Source organism: Aedes albopictus, chromosome 3 (genome assembly GCF_035046485.1).
Source record: "Aedes albopictus strain Foshan chromosome 3, AalbF5, whole genome shotgun sequence".
In the NCBI taxonomy this organism is placed as follows: domain Eukaryota; kingdom Metazoa; phylum Arthropoda; class Insecta; order Diptera; family Culicidae; genus Aedes; species Aedes albopictus.
This window is the reverse complement of record NC_085138.1, coordinates 350,580,118-350,602,921: the sequence shown is the minus strand read 5'-3', so window position 1 is coordinate 350,602,921 and position 22,804 is coordinate 350,580,118.

Genomic DNA, 22,804 nt, shown 5'->3' with positions numbered 1-22,804 from the left:
ACACGACGACCATCAGCAACACCAAAGAAACCACTGCGACAAATATCCAAGCTTTATGTTTACATATGAACAAACAAAACACTACGACGACGTACGTAACATGTTTATCGGTGTGCCTAGCTAACCACGAAACACATATGAAGAGCTACGTACATTCTATAGGTACCTACCTTCTGAACAGATAGATTGGAGGAATTAGGGGAAGGCAACATGCTTCTGTAAACTCGTTTTGCGTCACGTTCAGCAATGTTTGGCAAATGACGCTGGCTCCTCATGGAATGGAAGTGCAATGGTTATAGTGTTGGATATCAAGTTTGCAACTTTAATATTTTCTAATGTACAAATTTTGGTGTGCTAAATCTGAGCCATTTAGTTGAAATTTATACAAGCATAATTTGAAATTCGTTATATACATTTTTGAGGGTTGTGAAATTCTAATTTTTTATGCGTAGTGCATTTTCCCGAAATATAGTTAACATTTAATATTCAGCTCAGGGTCCATATAGCCGAAGCCGTTAACCGTTATGTGTCCGACAAACTTTTTGCTTTTTTCAACACCGTGCTTTTTAAATGGACGCTGGGTACCCGGGTACCCTGTCGGCCACATAAGGGTTAACATAGGGTATACCGAAAGACCATTCTTAGGGTGATGAGTTCGATTTCCGGTCGATCCAGGAACTTTTTGGGTTGGGAATTTCCTTGGTTTCTTTGAACCTGAGAAGCAGGCTTTGTCCCAATTGGAACGTTACGCTAAGGAGAAAAAGAAGAAAAATTGTGTTTACTTTATTGAACTTACTTATAAAAAAATATTGAGTTCTGTTAACATATACTGCTTTGTTCAATATATCATCTACATTTGAATTTAACTAGATATTTTATAAATTCATAATTGTATTAGATTTAGTCCTTAGAAGTTGACCATTTTAGATTGAAACCAGAAAAGTTTCAAATTTTTTTGTCCATTACTGTACCAGCCATATGTGGCCACCCAAGTATCTCCCCGGACTAAATTCGAAAGAAGCTCCACTCTGCTGACTGCCACAACACAACAGACTTCTCCAACATCTTACATCGATTTCCTGAGTTTTGTTCGCATGTTGTGAATGGAATTCGTGTTAGCGCGCTCTGCCGCTTTTAGCAGCTTTGCTCATCTCGGCAGCTGCTGTTAGCTCGATCAGTAAACGATGCGATGGTGGGTCCGCTCTTGCTGGAACGGAAACGAGTGAAAAATCGAAAAACCTATCATGAAATATTTATTGAGACGAATTTCCGGTGCACTGATTTGCCTCCTTTTCCGAGCCGGAGATAATGGATAACGGCGTTCCGACTGTTGGCAGAGCAGCAGCCAGCAGCGCCTCGATTTCCTAGTAAGTGAGTTGTGGATCGCATAAAGCCAACAATGAGAAAATTCCTTGGTGAAACGGCTTTTGCTCGATTGTCGAACTGCTGCCTTACAATAGGAAAGAGATTTTTGGAGTATAGGCGTGTTTAGGGGAATGGAACTCATAGACGAGTCCGATCCGTCTACGAAAGGATAAATAGTAATAAACAAAAAGAAAATCGGGTTAAGTACTGTTCCTTTTAAATCCACTAAGAACTTGCCTCTTTTGACAGATACGTATTTCGACCTCAACTGTAAGGTCGAAATACGTATCTGTCAAAAGATGCGAACTCTTAGTGGAATTAAAAGGAACAGGTAACACACTCAGGTGTATAATATGAAACAGAACGATCAACAAAAGAAGAGGAACAATAAGAATAAAAAATATAAGAAAGATAATAAGAATATCAAGGAAAAATGTGAAGAATATATTTAAGAAGAACACTAAGAGAAACGAAGTTTTTTTTTAATTTTTATTTCTGTGTATTTTAACTTATGCTAATTCTACACCTGGAGGAAGGAAGAGAAGAATAATAAGAAGGGGAATAATACGAAAAATAATCATAGAATGAATGATAACAATAATAATGAAAAAAATAAGAATTATACCTATTCGTTTATTTATTTGGGCGGCTCGGGCGCCACATGGGCATAACTGAGCCGAAATCTTTAGTTTTTATATTGATTTTACATTTTACAATTTATTACTGTCTATAAGAATTATAATGGGAAGAAGAAAAAAAAACAATAAAAATAAAGAAAAGAAGAAACATAAGTAGAAGAAGAACAACAATAAGAAGATAAATAATAATGATATGAGGAACAATAATTGTTGCGGCGAGGGTGGATGTCGTTTCGAACTTGAGCAAACCCGATTCTTTGCTGTAATTAGCTTTTTTATTCTTCAATCACTTAACCTAATTTACAGCTCTATTGTTCACTAGGGTACTGCGTGAGCGATTCACTGCGCTGTTGCGCTGCTTTCACTTTCTACCCTATCATGGTAGAATGATGAGCACGAGGATGTTGATGTGTGGCTGTTGGTTCCTGTTTCCAGTCCGATTGGGGGTCCATTTATGGGGTGCCGTTTACCGATGTCCAAGTAGCCGGGTCCATTTGAGCCATGGGCTCAGGAGAGGGTCAGTATCAGCTGCTCTTAGGGGGAAGAGCAACTGACGAAAGTGCCGGGGCTGGGATCGAACCCATGACCATCTGCTCATGAAGCAAACGTGTAACCAATCGCGACACGGGCCACGGCATATTTAAGCTTTGAATAGAAAGGATTCATGTTCGCGAATCTTTATTTCAGTAAATTCTTATTATGTACAGTACTAGACATTAGCTTCTTGGTCACTTTTTTTTTTATTGAAATAATGTTCTTTATATACTTTATTGGAGCGGGGGAAAGCCCCTGGGAGTGCAACTAGCCTTTGATTGCTTCTCCAAGTGGCACAGAACTCATTTTTTCATCAATATGACGAAGAGTGCAGAACGGTTTTGGAGGAGAAGAACGCAGCGAGGGCGGTAATGCTGCAGCAAGGGACTCGATAGAATGTGCAACGTTACAAACAGAAGCGGAAACAGCAGGATCTGGGAAACCGAACAGCTACCGGAGGAGTGGAAGGAAGGAGTAATCTGCCCCATTCACAAAAAGGCGACCATTTGAAATGTGAGAACTTCAGGGCGATCACTATTTTGAATGCTGCCTACAAAGTGCTATCCCAGATCACCTTCCGTCGTCTGTCACGTAAAACGAATGAGTTCGTGGGAAGTTATCAAGCTGGCTTCATCGACGGCCGGTCGACAACGGACCAGATCTTTACCGTACGGCAAATCCTCCAGAAATGCCGTGAATACCAGGTCCCAACGCATCACCTGTTCATCGACTTCAAAGCGGCGTATGACAGTATCGACCGCGCAGAGCTATGGAGAATCATGGACGAAAACGGCATTCCTGGGAAGCTGACTAGACTGATTAGAGCAACGATGGACGGTGTGCAAAACTGCGTAAGGGTTTCGGGTGAACTATCCAGTTCATTCGAATCTCGCCGGGGGCTGCGACAAGGTGATGGACTCTCATGTCTACTCTTCAACATCGCTCTGGAAGGTGTGATGCGACGAGCTGGGCTCAACAGTAAATTTGTGTGCTTTGTGAACGACATGGACATTATTGCCAGAACATTTAGAACGGTGGCAGAGCTGTACACCCGCCTGAAACGCGAAGCAGCAAAGGTCGGACTGGTGGTGAATGCCTCAAAAACAAGTACATGCTGGTAGGCGGAACCAAACACGACCGGATCCGTCTGGGTAGTAATGTTCCGATAGACGGGAATACTTTCGCGGTGGTGAAGCAATTCGTCTACCTTGGATCCTTACTGACAGCCGACAACAACGTGAGCCGTGAAATTCGGAGGCGCATCATCAGCGGAAGTCGGGCCTACTATGGGCTCCAGAAGAAACTGCGGTCGAAAAAGATTCACCCACGCACCAAATGCACCATGTACAAAACGCTAATGAGACCGGTGGTCCTCTACGGGCACGAGATATGGACCATGCTCGAGGAGAACCTGCAAGCACTCGGAGTTTTCGAGCGACGCGTGCTAAGGGCGATTTTCGGCGGTGTGCAGGAGAACGGTGTGTGACGGAGAAGGATGAACCACGAGCTAGCTGCACTTTACGGTGAACCCAGCATCCAGAAGGTGGCCAAAGTCGCGAGGATACGGCGGGCAGGGCATGTTGCAAGAATGCCGGACAATAACCCTGCAAAGCTGGTGTTTGACGCAGTCATTGTGAGTCAAGCCACCGGAAAGCAGAGGAACATGAGCATTGCGTACATGGATTACAAGAAGGCGTACCTTCTTAAGGCACTGCAGTTGTACAAGGTAGATGGGAACGTCATCTGGCTGCTGCAACACGCTATGGGGATGTGGAGCACGTCCCTGCAAATTACCGACGGAACAGCTGTGCTGCGGTTCAGAACTCTCAGCATCAGGAGAGGGATATTCCAAGGCGATACCTTTAGTCCGCCGCTATGGTTCTGCCTTGCGATGAACCTCCTCAGCGGAGCACTCAACCAATGCAACTATGGCTACCAACTGAAAAGTGGGAGAAGGAGTACAAGAATAACCCACACCTTCTTTATGGACGACCTGAAGCTGTTTGCAGAATCAGTACAGAGGCTGCATCAACGGCTTGTGCCGGTGTTCAGCAATGACATACGGTTGGAGTTTGGAATTGACAAATGTCGGTCAGTCCATCTTCGCCGGGGTCAAGTAGTGGACGCCAGTTGTTTTCCCGTCAACGAACAGGAGGAGATTCGGAATATGGTTGAAGGCCAAGCGTACAAATACCTCGGCTTCCTGCAACTGAGAGGTATTCACCACACAACGATCAAGAAGGAACTGCAGGATAAGTTCTTGCATCGCGTCAAATGTGTTCTGAGGAGTTTTCTGTCAGCCAGCAACAAGGTGAAGGCGATCAACACGTTTGCTGTGCGCCCTGTTGACCTACAGCTTTGGGATGGTAAAGTGGACCAAGACTGACCTCGAGACGTTAGAACGAGCAGTACGAGTGGCGTTCACCAAGCACCGCATGCGCCTTCCAAAGTCGTCCATCGAGAGAGTCACCCTGCCACGCGCAGTAGGAGGAAGGGGTGTCATCAATATCCAGGCACTATGTGTCTCCCAGATCCAGCAGTTGCGGGCATATTTCATAGAGAGCCAGAACCGTCATGAAATGTATGTGCACTGTATGTGAAGCTGATCACGGTTACAGCGCCCTGCATCTGGCGCAGAAGGATTACCAGCTGAACTGCGACGTCAAGACCGTCAACGAGATGATCGTAGCATGGAAGCACCCCATAAACTGGAGCTCGAGAACGTTCTCCTCCATTTGGGAAATTTGTGCCATCAATACTTTGTTAAAAAAACTGAAGGAAATCCTGGACAGATTTCTGGAGAAACTCCTGGAGAGATCTCTGCAGGAAGTTCTGCGAAAATCCCTGAAAGAACTCAGGAGGAATCCCTCAAGAAACATCTGCACGAATTCCTCAAGTTCTTGGAGGGAACTCTGAAGGTACTCATGGACTTATCTCTGTAGTAACTCGCGAAGGAATTTATGAAGGAACATCTAGACTAATTTCTAAAGGACCTCCTGTAAGAATTCCAGAAGGATCTTCTGGAGGAACTCTTGATGGTTTTCCAGGAGGCATCGCTTAATCCTCCTGAAAATACTTTTAGAGGAAAACCTTAGAGAACTTCTGTTGAAATAGTTGAGGGATCTTCTGAAGAAATCCTTGGTGAAACTCCTTAAGGCATCTCTGAATCTTTCTGGAACTACTAGGGAGATCCAGGTATTATCTTCTGGAATAATTCCTGAAGGAACTACAATATTGCAGGAGTCCCCAAAGGAACTCCTAGATTAATCCCTAGAGGAACTTCTGTAGGAATACCTAAAGGAACTTCTAGAGAAATCGCTGAAAGAACTCCTGATATAATCTATAACAAAAATCTTCATGACGCATATGAAGGAATTCCAATAGGAATCCTTAAAGTAATTTGAGAAAGGGTCCTTGAAGAAATTCCTAGAAGAGATCTCAGACGGAACTCCTGTAGGTACCCTTGATAGAACTCCCGGAGCGTTTGCTGAAGGAACTAAAAGAGAGATCCCTGAAGGAAGGACATTTTACAGAGATAAGAAGGTAACTGTTGGAAATCTAACATTTAGTAGAAGTGTAAGTTTTCTTTTCAATTCATTGGCTGGAATCCGTTCCGGGGAGGACCTTATCCGGAAGCGGCCGTATGTCCTTGTAATCTCGCGCAGAAAGAATAAGACCGAACTTCGTCTACTCTCTAACTATTTATTAAACATTTGATTCACTACACTTACTTAGAGTGTGGTCGATCAGCGAAAAGAGACCGATCGAGAGGACACATGGTCTTTAATTGCTGGTATAACCAAAGGCATTGCAATGTCAATAATTGTATGAGGGAGAGTGTGTGGTGAAAGTCGTCTAGGCTATTACTTACTATGCATGTGTAAAACTACAAAACAACTACTATCTTGCAATCAGATGGATTCTGCTGTTATAATAGGGTTCACAGCAGTCCTCTGAGATGTAAGAACAAGACTAACACTTGAAAAGGGCGTAACAACCATTCCGTATTTCCGCTTCTCCATGTCCTCCTAAGCGTATTTCCCATTATTCACGGAATCTCTGACCGGTGATAGGTAGAGCAGACTTCTCTTTATCGGATAACGGGATAAGTTTGCATGAATAAATTGAAAAACACCTAGGAGAGACGGAAGAAGCAGAGGCGTAGAATGGTTGTTCCACCTTTTTCACATGTAGGTCTAGTAGTGTCCTATTTGCTATTTTATAGGACGTAGGTGTGAATTGATGTGTGGCAACATTTTTTTCATTGTTTAATACTACGTAGCCTTGGGCTGGTTCTGAAGGAATCTACCCGGGATCTTGTTACAAAATTGAAAGAAATTAATTATTTCAATGGATTTACACATCACGATACACACATAGAACCTTACAAATGCACAATATATGGACATCACAAATTGACACAACACAACACAAAACATAAATGTGCCCTGTTATCCAGATGGATAACTCCTTCCGATCACAGGACGACGACCCGAGCAGAAGGGAATAGCAGCAGCATAATAAAATGTGTTATTTTGGAAAAATAACTGAGTAACGGAAAGTGTTATTTTCATGTTATTTACATAACATATCCTGTTATAAACTTGTCTGTCATAAGCGGCAAAATAACAAAAATTATAACAAAAAATGTTCCTGGAAGACCTGTTCAATAACATGTTTTGTTAGTTTCAAAAACAACTTAATAACAGCGAATTTTCAGAATATTTCAATAACAAATTTTGATATGATTAAGTTATTGATAACAATCTGAAAACAAAATTTGCTTTTTTTTTCTGTTGCGGATAGGAACTCCTCCAAAGTCCCATATGAATTCAATGGGATACGCAACAATATGATCTATTGTTAAATGTTTCATTCATAATTGGGACGCTATTGTTGTCGCAAGCGATTTATTTATCTAAAACAGAGAGAAACAATAGTTTTCGTTTATTTTCCAAACAACTTAAGATGAAAAACTACCGACGTTTTGAAGCCCTTTATTAGGTGGTTCATTGTTCATAAGATTAATTTACATTATTACCTCATTGATTGACACATTTAATCAAATGAATCTAAGTGGGCTCGATGCAATGAAATCAATAAAAATAAAATGTCTTAAAATAATCCATGGAGTTCTTCTTCTTGATGACTTATTTTTTTACATTTTTGTCGAAAATGTGTTGTTCGTCCTTGAATTCCACCAGTTGATCCAAAATGTTTCATAAAATGGCTAAATGCTTATAAAACAAAAGGCTGATAAGTTGGCTCTGTCACAGTTAAAACGTAATGCCAGAGGAACTGATGACAAAATAATATTTTCTGTTACAGTTCCTCACGGAATGCTGTGAACAACGGAAATCTCGAATGGTGTAGTTTTGATTGCAAAGCTAGTTATGTTGTAATATTAATGATCAACTATTTGTACAGTCTCAATGACACAATTATAACTGAACTTGTGCTACAACAAAACATGTTATTGAAATGTAATTTAAAGAAAATATACCAAGAGCACGATCATAGCAAAATAAGACTGCCCAACAGAACATGTTATGGAACGGTGATGATTTAATAAGTTAATAATAACAAACCGAGATATAAAAACAGGTTTTGTGATTCCGTTGTTATTATTTTGATATTTTCCTCTGCTCGGGGAGGTTTCATTTATTGGTTTGGGTCCATCAGTCATCCTGGAATTGTATTTTAGTTGGCAGTTTGCCTTTTAGTTCACAGCATTTGATGCTGTGTTCATAGCTTGCTTTCGGGTTTCATCACTAGAGTTCTATGACTTGAAGTCTGTGACAGGGAAAGGTATACATCTCTAGTACTTGACCGCTGCACGAAATGGCCTGAAAGTTGACAATCAAAGTGGGATTGCGTTTCATGGGCTTCTACTTTTCCAGAACCCTATTATGTTAATTACTACAAGGGGAATATTTACAAATTAAATGTCAACATCCCGAGCAGAAGGGAATATCAACAGCATAAGGAGTTGTGTTATTTGAGTAAATTAATTGAATAATAGAATCGATTATTTTTAAGTTATTAACATAACATATTATGTTATAAACTTGCCTGTCATAAGCGGCAAAATAACAAATATCATAACAAAAAATGTTTTTGGAAAACCATTTTAATAACTTGTTTTGTTAGTTCCAATATCAACTTAATAACAGTGAATTTGGAAACTATTTCAATAATAAATTTTGATATTAATTTGTTATTGATAATAATCGGAAAGCAAAATTTGTTATGATATCAAAATCGTAAAGTTACGAGTTACGAGTTCTAAGTAAATTATGATACTTATTATATAAAATTATTCACTTTGTCTCACAAACCCACAAATAACATGAGCAGAAATACTTTAAATGATTGAAAAATATTTTATTCAGTTTTTAATTCATTCTAAGAGAATGTGAAAGAAAAATCTTCCAAAAATTTCTCCGAGAGTTCTTCCATGAAATCATTCACAGATTTTCAAAAACTCCTATAGAAAATCCTCCAGAATTATTTGTCCCGAATTTCATCTTGAGATTTCTCTGAAAATTTCTTTGAGAACTTCACCAGGAGTTTTTTTTTCTGAAGAGTTCTCTTAGAGTTTTCCAAAAGATTTTGCCAAGAATTCTAATAATTCCTCAGGAGAATTACTTTTGGAATTTTTAGGAAGATTGCGCCAGAAGTTCCGTTGAAGATTTCTCCAGGCTATCGAAGGGTTTCTCCATAACTTCCAATTGTTTTCCCGAATATTATTTAAGGGATTTTCAGAGGACTCGTTTGGAAATTTCCTTTCTAACTGAATTCAAAAATAAAACAAAATTAAAGGACAGATCATTATTATCGAATTGTCACTTTGATTTTAAAACTTGTTACTGTTGTGCTATTGTAAATAAGTTGATCAATAGTACAACAATAACAAAACTTGTACTTCAACAAAACATGTTATTGAATTGTAATTAAGTGAATGTATATCAATAGCTTGATTATAGCTGAATGAGATTGCCCAACAAAATTTGTTATGAAAAGGCTATGCCTTGATAATTAAATAATAACAAAACAAGATATAAAAACAGGTTATGAGATTTCGTAGTTTTTGGTTTGATATTCTCCTCTGCTCGGGATGTAACACAAAGAACGCACGAATAATAAACTTTGAACATATTAAAGAATTATTCTGTCTTAGGGGTGATCGGGGCAATATGGGCCACCTAAGGAAATCGTTCTGAAATGCACAGAATAACTCAATAAATAATTATTTTAATGTAATTGAACCATGCTTAGGAGTATTTCCCTTCATATTGCGTCGATAAGTTATGAAAACAACTTTTTGTTAATTGTTGGGAAATACTTTTGAAAACCATTGATTTTCATGTGTTTCCCAGCTATACGGGGCAATATGAGCCACCATTTAAAACTTGTTAGTTTTTTTTTGGAGAATGTTTCGGAAGGAGTGAGAAATAGAAAAATATGATTATTTAACAACAATTCAGTGTATTTTATACAAATTCGATTGTTTTCGTTAAAAAAAAAACATAAGCAGATTTAATCGCATTTTACTTTTAAACGCAATATTTCAATCAACATAGGCACATGTTTCCATCACAGCCATGAATCCAAGAATGGCAACGATGGCACTGGTTCCATCTCTCACACTCTGAGGATGAACGGGCGAGGGGAGACACAGTAAGGGAGCACTTACAAATTACGTAGAATTTTAGGTCAATTTTCTATACTCCCTCCCTTGCTCCCACCCCACTCGTAATTTGTTTTCCTATACCTAATACATGGCTCGTAGCAATATCAAGAACTCCCCCTTCCCCTCCCCGTCATTTATGAACGATTCCTAAAACAACCTTCCTTGGCCGTTGCCAAAGAGGATATCGTTCCAAGCGAAGACCGCAAATATCCGCTTTTATTGAACTTTTCAGATTGGGATGTAATCTGTAGTGGCGCCTGTGTCTTGGCGGTGTTCAGGCTGCTTTGTGACCATTTTTTTTCGTTCCGATCGTCGCTTGTAACCTCACACCAGTAATGAACCATGTTTTTGCAGATAATATTCATGTTTTGACAGCAAAATTTTGAGGTTAGGTTACAACATAAAACCGATCATGTTGGTCCGAGCAGGTATGACCATATTGCCCCGTAGAGACTAGTTTCGGAAAATTCTTGTTTTGTTGTAATTTCATTTTCGAAAAAATGCAGACTTGTCCACAAACTGCTCAGTAATAGTAGCAGTATCAACTGTAATGGAATGTTTACCTAGGCAGTAGGGAGTTATCTGTTAAAAGCTTATTTTGGAGTTTTAAATCATATAACATTTTTGCGTTCGTAGCAAAAAATTAAATTTTCATTAATATTTGCATTTCAGAATCGAATTTTGGTTAGGTTTTTTACAGTGAGACATGATTGAAGCATTCTATGAAAGATCCTAAGGCTTTGAACAGAACAAAACTTGATAATAAGGCCCAATTCAGGGTGGCTCATATTGCCCCTACTACCCCTATTAATGTAACAAATATTTATACCAGTAACAATCTGGAGGAATTGATCCGGGTTCCGAAGATGGCCACATGATATCAGGCAGTGCTGAGAAGGTCAGCTTTCGTAATCTAGTGGAGGCTCGACTGTATCGTTTCAACTATCATTAAAAACGGCTACGCAGTCTTGAAAGTCGAACCTGTCATCCTCAGCATGGTTATGCTGAAACACCATATGCATCGATCCATCGTTACTTGGTTTAAACATTCAGTGCATATTTTTCTCAGTGACAGTAAATACATATGTAGCAATCAGACCTCTTTGCATCCGGTTATAGCTCCACAAATGCACAAAGAAACAAGATCAGAAACATGACCTACCTTTTGAATGGTCTCATAAGCTTGTTTTTATTGGAAACAGTAAGACACATACGTTTTGATTATTTGAGTAACAGCAAAAACACACACTCGAAGAACAGGTGTTGAGCCTGTCCTATAGAGCCTTAAGAATTCAATTCTATTTACAGATTTGATATGCAGACGAAGCTAGGAAAGCAATTGTTTCAGATTTATTATGCCAAATCAATCATTGAACACAACTGATGATAATTCAATCTACAAGAAGACTTTCGTATCCTCTTTACCTAATATACACCGTGTCCAATAAGTTCTCATCAGTCCTGCAAAATATCTGTCTCAGTGCCTGTTTTTCAGCCGAAAATGAATGACTGCGGCGGTCGTTTTCAGTTCCTCGATGTGAGAACTGACAGAGTCCGAGAGCTCCATTCGTGAGCGACCCAACACGATCAATTCCCAATCATCCACGCACTACTCATGCTGAAAGGCCATTCGTCTCAAGCGGTGGCTTGTGAGAGTGAGTGCCCTATACGTTAGCACGGGTGAAAACACTCAACTACAGAAAATTGAATGGAAATTTAGGCCTGTCAGCTCTCGCTTTCAGCACGCTGCGTGCGAGTGTGAGTACCTATTTCATTTCGCTCCCGTGTTGCTGATCGGAAAGTAACTTTGACAGGAAAACCAAAACAGAGAAAATGAAAAAGGCAAAATATCGCTATCATAAAGGCCTGTCGAAAAATTGCAGCACTGGTTCTCATACAAAATCACATTCCATTCATTTCACTTCTCAAATTAGGATTTTCAAAGTAAATACAGTCAGGTTTTTTTTTACGCGGATTTTTTTACGCGGTTTTCATTTACGAGGTTTTTTTACGCAGATTTTTGAATTAACGCGGTTTTTTTGACGCGGATTTTTGAATTACGCGGTTTATTTTTACGCGGATTTTTGAATTAACGCGGTTTTCATTTACGAGGATTTTTAATTTTGAGCCGGAATTTTTCCAAGCATTATTATAGAGTTTTTTTTTTTACATATTTCTGTAGTTTTGGTGCTTAACAGCATTAAAAAGTTAGAATATGATGCAGAATAATTTTCTGGATATCCAAGGACATCCGAACTGTTCTGGAGTTTAAATCCTAAAGTCTTCGTCTGTAACGGTAACTTCTTGCATTATACAAAGCAACGATTTGTAATCCATTAAGCCCAGTAAGTCTTTTGAAAGTTCAATAGACAGTTTCAGATCAGTTGGGATATCCTAGGTCATCCAAACTGTTCTAGAGTTTAGATCCCATATTCTACGGGTGCAGCGGTAACTTCTTGCATTATACAAAGCAACGATTTGTAATCCATTAAGCCCAGTAAGTCTTTTGAAAGTTCAATAGACAGTTTCAGATCAGTCGGGATATCCTAGGTCATCCAAACTATTCTGGAGTATAGATCCTAAAGTCTACGGGTGTAGCGGTAGCTTCTTGCATTATACAAATCAAAGATTTGTAATCTATTATGCCCAGTGAGTCTTTTGAAAGTTCAACAGACAGTTTTAGATCAGTCAGGATAACCTAGGTCATCCAAACTGTTTAGATCCTAAAGTCTACGTGTGTACCGGTAACTTCATTCATAATACAAAGCTATGACTTCTAATCTTTCATGACTTACTGAACATCTCAGTTTAATAGACAGCATCAGATCTGTTGAGATGTCTAAGGACATCCAAACCGTTCTTGAGATTACATGAACTTTTCTCATAGTACAAATCTACGATTTGTAATCTATTATGTCCAGAGATTATAACAATATCAATTATTGTATCTATCTATCAGATAATTATGTCTACTATGTCCATTTGTAGCTGTTCATTTGGCTGATTTGGAATAATTTAAAACTATTTTGGATTATTGATTTAAACCCTGTCTAATTATGTATAGTTACTATTTTTAGCTTGAGAAACTACTGTCATAGCCATAGACATTAAAAACTGAGTTCCAGAACACTTAGGATTACCTGGAATATCCCAAAACTTTCTAAGAATGCTTTGTGACCTTTAACTATCAACCCTCGAGCAATCGCGCGATTGCTTGTATTGTTGTATTTTGTACCACACGATGAAATAATCTCGCTTTTCGTGTTCAGCATAAGCGTGGTGCTGACGGTGGTGGGCAACCGCGCGAGTTACGGAAGGTTAAGTGAACATGATTTATTGCCTGTACTTCGACAACTGTGAGATGGAGTCTTAACAACGAACCGGTTTAAACCAGTGTTGCAAAACTTCATCCCATTCATTTGAATACTAACCCAACAAATCTTTTTAGTCATTTTTACTTCTATTCATGTTTAAAACGATTTCATTCAATCAGAGCACCTATCAAATGAGAAGCGAATCCTTGTTAATTGAATACATTGTCACTCGAATGAGTAGCTGGGCACGAAACACGAGAAAAGCCTGCAAAATTCCGCCAGACTGAAAAAATATCGAATGTCGGGTCAAAGTCGGTTCAATTTTTATCGAATGTTGGGCCACTGTTGGACCAACATCGAACAAGTATTGGGTCCATGTTGGGTTTGGTGGCCAAAATAAAAATAGGTGAATGATAGGATGATGTCGGGTATGACGTCATCAATGGTGGTAAAAGCTTTAAACCTTTAAGGTTGAAGAATTCGTCATTGATATCACCGTCATCATTGAAATTTCGAAAGCAGTTTTCTCGTTCAAAACACTAATTTTTGTTATGCAAATGTATTCACTGTATTCCAGATGAAGAATGGAATACAGTGAATACATTTTCATAACAAATATTTGTGTTTTGAACGAAAAAACTGCCTTCGAAATTTCAATGATGACGATGGTATCAATGACGAATCCTTCAACCTTTAACAATAGCTTGGCAGTTTGTGTAACTTGTGGAAATTTTGAGTGACAGGCAAAAATCTTAAAATGATGTCTTAAAATAATTCGTTGAGTTCATTTTTTATGGTAAAATCAAGAAGGAAATTATTGAGTTAAAAGTTATAAAACATGGTTTTCATTTACGCGGATTTTTGAATTAACGCGGTTTTTTTACGCGGTTTTTTGAATTAACGTGGTTTATTTTTACGCGGATTTTTGAATTAACGCGGTTTATTTTTACGCGTTTTTTATACGCGGAATGTATCCCCCGCGTAAAAAAAAAACCTGACTGTATATTTTTTGTAATTCCAACTAACATACACCAAATACTGCATTTATTTCGGAACTAACTGTCCTGTATCCTTCTCTGCTTATCGCTTATGTGTCGTAAGTCCATTTCAGTTGGCACGCACGCCATTTCACTGGTATTTCGTCGTATTTTAACGAGTAATGGTTTTAAGTTGAAACAAATTAGGTTCCTGTCCTCCCCAATGCTGGTAGTAACTATGACCAGAAGAGAAAGAATATTAGATCCTGTATTGGTAAAATACGGAGCCGTTTTATTTTGTACAAAATAAAACGAAAATTAAACAAAAATGTCAATTCACCTGCTTCAATGAGATTTGTTGTGTTATAGAAACATGGGTGCATATTATCTGGTTGATTCACACCAATCTCACTTATAAAACATGCTTGTATTCCTATTGTGATAAATTTGCCCAAATTGGAAAATCAGCCCAAATTGAACTTACTTGCAAATTTCTTACCATATCATCACTAAAACTGTGTTGGTTTAGGCTTAGTATATCCATTTGGTACATAGCTTGAGATACAAACTAAAAACTATGAATCACATATGTGAAATAAAATGATATTTTCTAAATTTGCATTTTGTATGAGAACTTATTGGACACGGTGTAAAGACGATATCTTGTTACGAGAAAAAGGGGGCCTTCTCTTACACCACCTACGGTAAGGACAAGACGCCAAACGATTTAGAGGGCCTCTATGTGTATGTTCGTACAAAAGCGTTTAAGCCGGTAGTGCATTAGTGAGATTTGTTACAGACTGTGAATGCTGCTGCCTGCCGGGTGGACCAAAACGGCACGGCTGCTGGGTTCTGCCTTTCAACCCTTGGCAGAAATCACATACCGGAGCAACCGACAAACGATACTCGATGTGCTTTCCACGTGTAGATGTAGGTATGTAAGGACGAATGAATATGGAGAAACCTTCGAACATCCCCCTTCTTTTTTTTCTTGAAAGAACTGGATGAGCAAATATTTTCGTTGCGTTTGCGAATGGAGAAATCAGAAGATGCTCTCGGTTCAACCTTCTTGCTCGATTGTTGTCCATCAAGTCCATGATGATGGCACAAGGGCAGTACCTAGACGCAAATTCCAGCGCCGGCGATGATGGAAGCTCCCAGCAAGCAAGGAAGCGGGTTGAATCTCGTCGACTTCGAGCAAAGCACTTCAGGTTGCATTGTTGTTGGTTGGCGTACACTTCGTCTGACTCTGATGAGATTGACTGTTTGATTTCAGGAGAATGTGTACACTTACCGGCTTTCTCCTTCTTGTTGTCGTTTCTAATGCAACCCTCGACAAGAGTCGGTAGCTCGGTCTGTCTGTCGGTCCTGTCTGCTTCTCTGTCATTGATTGTGGCAACTCCCGGGCAGAGGGACCACAGTACTCGGGTGGGATGATGGTTGAAGGTGGATGTCTGATTTCCATCTTTGTACTACATCTACATTTTCTGCCTTTGAAAAGCTTTCACCCACTTGGCATGGAAGCAACATGGTATGTCAGTTGGATTTCTGGAGGCTTTTCTTTGCTGTGTTTAAGAATAAAAATTGTTTTTGTATCAAAGTTCTGTTGAAATTATTAAAAAAAGAAACTTATTCAATCCAACCCCTTAGTAAACCCATATTTTGCCTTATTACAACAACAACAACAACAACAACGAAATGAAAATAGATAAAATTTATATATTTTAAGTGATGAACAAACCCTGGGCCATAAATCTTCATAATAAAGAAGATTTAAATGTTTACTTGTTTTCAACATTTGTCTTACACAAAGCAATCCTTAGTCAATCAAAATCCAGTTGAAACTGAAAAAATAAGAAAATTTTGAAAACTAAACGTAGAGGAGGCTGAAAATCTTCATAATAAAGTAATAGTAATAATATACATTTTATTCGAAGTTATGACCAAGACTATTTATCCATTTTCTATTGCCTCAATAATTTCGTCTAACATGACGTTCATTATGTAACTAACGTTCCGGAAGAAAACTGCAATAATCCTCCACCCTGGACGGTTGCTGTTTCCACGAAGCAACCTCACACAAACATGATACGCAGAAAATCGTAACCGGATGCGAACCCAGAGCGTTTTTTCCATTCCAGCAGTGTAGTCCGAAACCCTAGAATAGATGGTCTGCGAAAAACAGAAAAAAAAAACTCCAACATCCTCTAGTCTCTCTCGCCCTTCCCAGTAGTGGCGCGTAATGAATGTGTGAGGTGTATATGAGAAAAATGTCACCATTTATCACCAAAGTGAGAAATGCGGCTCTCACACCCACATTCGGCGTCGTGGAACAATAGAACCCGGCAGTAGCAGCACCCTTAACTGGGCTAGCTGGCCGCCAACAGGAACAGGACTTCCTCGTGGCGATGAAAGGATATCTCACCGCACCGCACCGGATCGTTCGCCTTTGGCTAGGTAGGGGATACCTACAAAGTATTGCGTTAAATTGCTACCGGAAGCCAACCAACCCAACGAGAAAGTGCAATTTGACGCTAGGACGTGAATCAGCTTCTACCGGGTAGAACAACGGCTAGCAGCTGCGTCATTCCTTTACCTTGTACTGCACTCCTGAAGGAGAGATGCTACAGAATTGAACGGTATGCAAATTGTTACATGAGAAATTGCTCTCCAAACCGGGGGGACCTGTTTTGCTAGCTGATAAGGGGTGTTTTGTAGCAATAACTCGAAGATGGTCCAGTATGTGGAAACGTTGAATACTATCTCTGTTTTTGTAGTGCAGATTTGCAAATACTGTGTGTGCATACATTGTTGAGGAAAACTTATGAAATTCACATGATTGGGGTTTGGGTTCGATTTGGATTGGATGTGGATTGGATTAAGATTGGATTAAGATTGGATTTGGATTGGATTTGGATTGGATTTGGATTGGATTTGGATTGGATTTGGATTGGATTTGGATTGGATTTGGATTGGATTTGGATTGGATTTGGATTGCATTTGGATTGGATTTGGATTGGATTTGGATTGGATTTGGATTGGATTTGGATTGGATTTGGATTGGATTTGGATTGGATTTGGATTGGATTTGGATTGGATTTGGATTGGATTTGGATTGGATTTGGATTGGATTTGGATTGGATTTGGATTGGATTTGGATTGGATTTGGATTGGATTTGGATTGGATTTGGATTGGATCTGGATTGGATTTGGATTGGATTTGGATTGGATGTGGATTGGATTTGGATTGGATTTGGATTGGATTTGGATTGGATTTGGATTGGATTTGGATTGGATTTGGATTGGATTTGGATTGGATTTGGATTGGATTTGGATTGGATTTGGATTGGATTTGGATTGGATTTGGATTGGATTTGGATTGGATTTGGATTGGATTTGGATTGGATTTGGATTGGATTTGGATTGGATTTGGATTGGATTTGGATTGGATTTGGATTGGATTTGGATTGGATTTGGATTGGATTTGGATTGGATTTGGATTGGATTTGGATTGGATTTGGATTGGATTTGAATTGGATTTGGATTGGATTTGGATTGGATTTGGATTGGATTTGGATTGGATTTGGATTGGATTTGGATTGGATTTGGATTGGATTTGGATTGGATTTGGATTGGATTTGGATTGGATTTGGATTGGATTTGGATTGGATTTGGGTTGGATTTGGATTGGATTTGGATTTGGATTGGATTTGGATTGGATTTGGATTGGATTTGGATTGGATTTGGATTGGATTTGGATTGGATTTGGATTGGATTTGGATTGGATTTGGATTTGGATTGGATTTGGATTGGATTTGGATTGGATTTGGATTGGATTTGGATTGGATTTGGATTGGATTTGGATTGGATTTGGATTGGATTTGGATTGGATTTGGATTGGATTTGGATTGGATTTGGATTGGATTTGGATTGGATTTGGATTGGATTTGGATTGGATTTGGATTGGATTTGGATTGGATTTGGATTGGATTTGGATTGGATTTGGATTGGATTTGGATTGGATTTGGATTGGATTTGGATTGGATTTGAATTGGATTTGGATTGGATTTGGATTGGATTTGGATTGGTCTGTCTGTTCTGTCTGTTCTGTCTGTTCTGTCTGTTCTGTCTGTTCTGTCTGTTCTGTCTGTTCTGTCTGTTCTGTCTGTTCTGTCTGTTCTGTCTGTTCTGTCTGATCTGTCTGTTCTGTCTGTTTTTTCTGTTCTGTCTGTTCTGTCTGTTCTCTCTGTTCTGTCTGTTCTGTCTGCCCTGTCTGTTCTGTCTGTTCTGTCTGTTCTGTTTGCCCTATCTGTTCTGTCTGCCCTATCTGTTCTGTCTGCTCTGTCTGTTCTGTCTGTTCTGTCTGTTCTGTCTGCTCTGTCTGTTCTGTCTGTTCTGTCTGTTCTGTCTGTTCTGTCTGTTCTGTCTGCTCTGTCTGTTCTGTCTGTTCTGTCTGTTCTGCCTGTTCTGTCTGTTCTGTCTGTTCTGTCTGTTCTGTCTGTTCTGTCTGTTCTGTCTGTTCTGTCTGTTCTGTCTGCTCTGTCTGTTCTGTCTGTTCTGTCTGTTCTGCCTGTTCTGTCTGTTCTGTCTGTTCTGTCTGTTCTGTCTGTTCTGTCTGTTCTGTCTGTTCTGTCTGTTCTGTCTGTTCTGTCTGTTCTGTCTGTTCTGTCTGTTCTGTCTGTTCTGTCTGATCTGTCTGTTCTGTCTGTTCTGTCTGTTCTGCCTGTTCTGTCTGTTCTGTCTGTTCTGTCTGTTCTGTCTGTTCTGTCTGTTCTGTCTGTTCTGTCTGTTCTGTCTGTTCTGTCTGTTCTGTCTGTTCTGTCTGTTCTGTCTGTTCTGTCTGCTCTGTCTGTTCTGTCTGTTCTGTCTGTTCTGCCTGTTCTGTCTGTTCTGTCTGTTCTGTCTGTTCTGTCTGTTCTCTCTGTTCTGTCTGTTCTGTCTGTTCTGTCTGTTCTGTCTGTTCTGTCTGTTCTGTCTGTTCTGTCTGTTCTGTCTGTTCTGTCTGTTCTGTCTGTTCTGTCTGTTCTGTCTGTTCTGTCTGTTCTGTCTGTTCTGTCTGTTCTGTCTGTTCTGTCTGTTCTGTCTGTTCTGTCTGTTCTGTCTGTTCTGTCTGTTCTGTCTGATCTGTCTGTTCTGTCTGTTTTTTTCTGTTCTGTCTGTTCTGTCTGTTCTGTCTGTTCTGTCTGTTCTATCTGCTCTGTCTGTTCTGTCTGTCCTGTTTGTTCTGTCTGTTCTGTCTATTCTATCTGTTCTGTCTGTTCTGTCTGTTCAGTTTGTTCTGTGATTTGTTTTGCGGTTCATTCCGTTAACCGTTAAAATGTGCTTAATGATATAGTAAGGTGCAGGTTTTTGCCCCTTTTCACGTTTTACACCTTACTGCTTATTCTGTCCTTAGCTGCACATCGATTCTGTTCTTTAGTCTATACTATCCATCCTGGAAATTCTACGTTCGCAATCCTTTCATCGTGTTGGTCACCTTTCACCATCCTTCAAAACCCACTTCGCTCGGTTCTTCCCGGTAAAAAAACTTCGAGAGCTCAGTCCTGCAAAATATGTTGAAAAGTTAAATTTAATTAAACAATAAATCATGTTTATGGCTTTCGGCCGGATCGCGCGCGGACGTTCGCAGCTCTGCACGCTGCAAATTAGCTTTGGTCAGTTTTATTCAAATTTAAATGCAACATTCGACTAGTGGAAGCCAACTATAACCAGCTAGCCTGCCAGCCAGCGGTGGTAGTGGATGAAGTGAGAGAAAAAAAGTGTGGATGGTTGCAGTGGCGCACTACAAATAAATAAACTGAGTAGAACTCTGTGGGAACGCGAAGCCTGGTGACGGCGCACAGTGGTTTGTAGATGTAATTCACTTTCCATTCGTTGTCGATTCACGGTGGATCTAGATGAATATACGGCGAAAATAAAATATCTGAATTCCCTAAAACTGAGAAATTTGAAATAAAAAATCCTGTAGGAATATTTTTGGAAAGAATCTGAATAAATTTCTAAAAGAATCCATCCCTACAGGCATTCTGTGAGAAAATACGCAGAGAAAACTCCCGAAGAACTCATAAAGCGACCTTAGTATGATTTCGTTTTGCAGGAATCACTGGGATAATTTCTGCTGAAATTTTCGAAAAAAAGGAACAAAATGTTTGGGAGAATTTTTACTGGATTTTTTTAATGAAGAAATTCCTGAACAATTAATGCGGGAAATTTCGATGGAATCCTGGAATCCCTGGAGGAGTTCATGAAGAAATAAATAAATGAATTCGAGAGTTGTATTGAATCCCTAGAATAATATAAAAAAAACACTGGAAAAATTTCTAAAAAAAATATTGGAATTGTTTTTGAATGAATCCCTGGATAAATTTTCGAAGAATTTCTGAAGGCACCATTTGGATGTATTTCTGAAAGAATCATTGGAATATTTCATAAAGGAATTCATAGAGGGATTCTCGAAAAAAAAAACCTTAGGAAGAATTTTCAATGAAAGTTGTTCTGATGAAATTTTTGGAGAAATTTATGAAACTATTCGGGATTTTCGATGTTTTTTGAGGAAGCTGTGGAATATTTTCGGAAAGATATATAATTTTCCAATGAAACCCATGGGGAAATTTATGGTGAAATCTCTAGAATTTTATCAAAAAATTGGAATAATTCCCAAAGAAATTCATTATGGAATTTCTCAGATATAGTAAAACAATCCTTATAGAGATTCCTGAAGTAATTCGTAAAATTTTTGTCTGATAGCGATCACTACTGGTTTTCTAAAAGTATGCATGGATCAACTTTGGATGGCAGCCAAGGAAGATATTCTAAAGAAATTTCAAAAAAGAAATTTAGACTTCTTTCTTCTAGAATACCTTAAAACATTTTTTGAAACAATTATTTAAAAAAATCTGGAGGAATCCTTTGAAAAAAAATGTGATGAAATTCGTGGTGGAATTTCCAATTGAATATCTGAAATATTTTTTAAAGGACGTTGTTGGCGAGCGATAAGCGAATCGTAGATTTTGTCAATTTATTCCGGCGTATTGGTAGAATTACAAAATTCCTGTATATAATTTAATTATTAATTAGGCAATTATATATAGTAATAAGTTTTCTTACGTTTGGTGATTCGCCAGCTCAACGACTTATATCCAAATAGCACTTGATAGATCCCCTTCAATGTACTGTTAAGTTCAATGTTTACGTTATTTTTAGATTCATAAGCTAGTAGATAATTCATTTTCTCACCTTAGGTAAGTCTAGTAATTCATAGGACGTTATGAAAGCTATTACAAATTCGTAATCGTTAGGGGTCAACTAGGTTTTAACTGTAATGTAAGAATAATTTAAGCACTTCTTGTCAAACCTTCCTTAATAGTACACATTTTGTTCGTTAATACCTATCATATAGATAACCACTGAATGTAATTTATAGGTTTAAGTGCGTTTTAGAAGATATGGTATAGTTTTAAGAGAAAATTTGATTAACTTCGTAACGTAATAGTCATCGATCTTCAATTTTCAATTTTGTGTTTCTCTTCAGTTTTCCGTATACAATAGTTTGCCCTTCTGGGTTATCGTCCGTGTGACGATCCCCTGATAAATACACGGGTGTGATCGTATGTCACTGTTGGAGCTCGCAGGTATGGGGCCGTTGGGGTTGAACGGATCAATTGACGTGGCGCATTCAACACTCCCCCCGGAATACGCCGATGGTCCTCCTAAGTCGTATTCTTACAAACGCCTACGTCTAACACGGCGAGCTTCACAGCTGGACGTTCGTAGATCCCGCTTGCGGTCAGGACGGTAGGGGGCTGTCCATAAACCACGTGGTCATTTTTTTGGGACTTTTCAAACCCCCCCCCCCCCCTGCGTGGTCATTAGTCCATACAAAAAAATTTATTGGTCCATACAAAATGGTCATTGGCCGAACCCCCCCCCCCCCCTCTAATGACCACGTGGTTTATGGACAGCCCCTAGCGGACCTTACTTGACCGTCGGCTCCCGGCTTCGTTGCTATCACGCGTCCTTTCGGCCAGCAGTTTCGTGGAGAGTTCGGATCCGCAATGACAACAATGTCGCCAGCTTCGATGGGTTTTACGGGGTTGAACCATTTGCTTCGGCGGGTTATGGATGGCAAGTAGTCTCTAAGCCATTGTTTCCAAAACTGGTTGGCCAAGGTCTGAGAGAGTTGCCAGCAGTTGCGAAGAGAGGCAGGGTTATCATCAAGAGCTACCAAAGGCTTCAAGCCGTTAGAGGACCCCAGTAAAAAATGGTTTGGAGTGAGTACCGGAG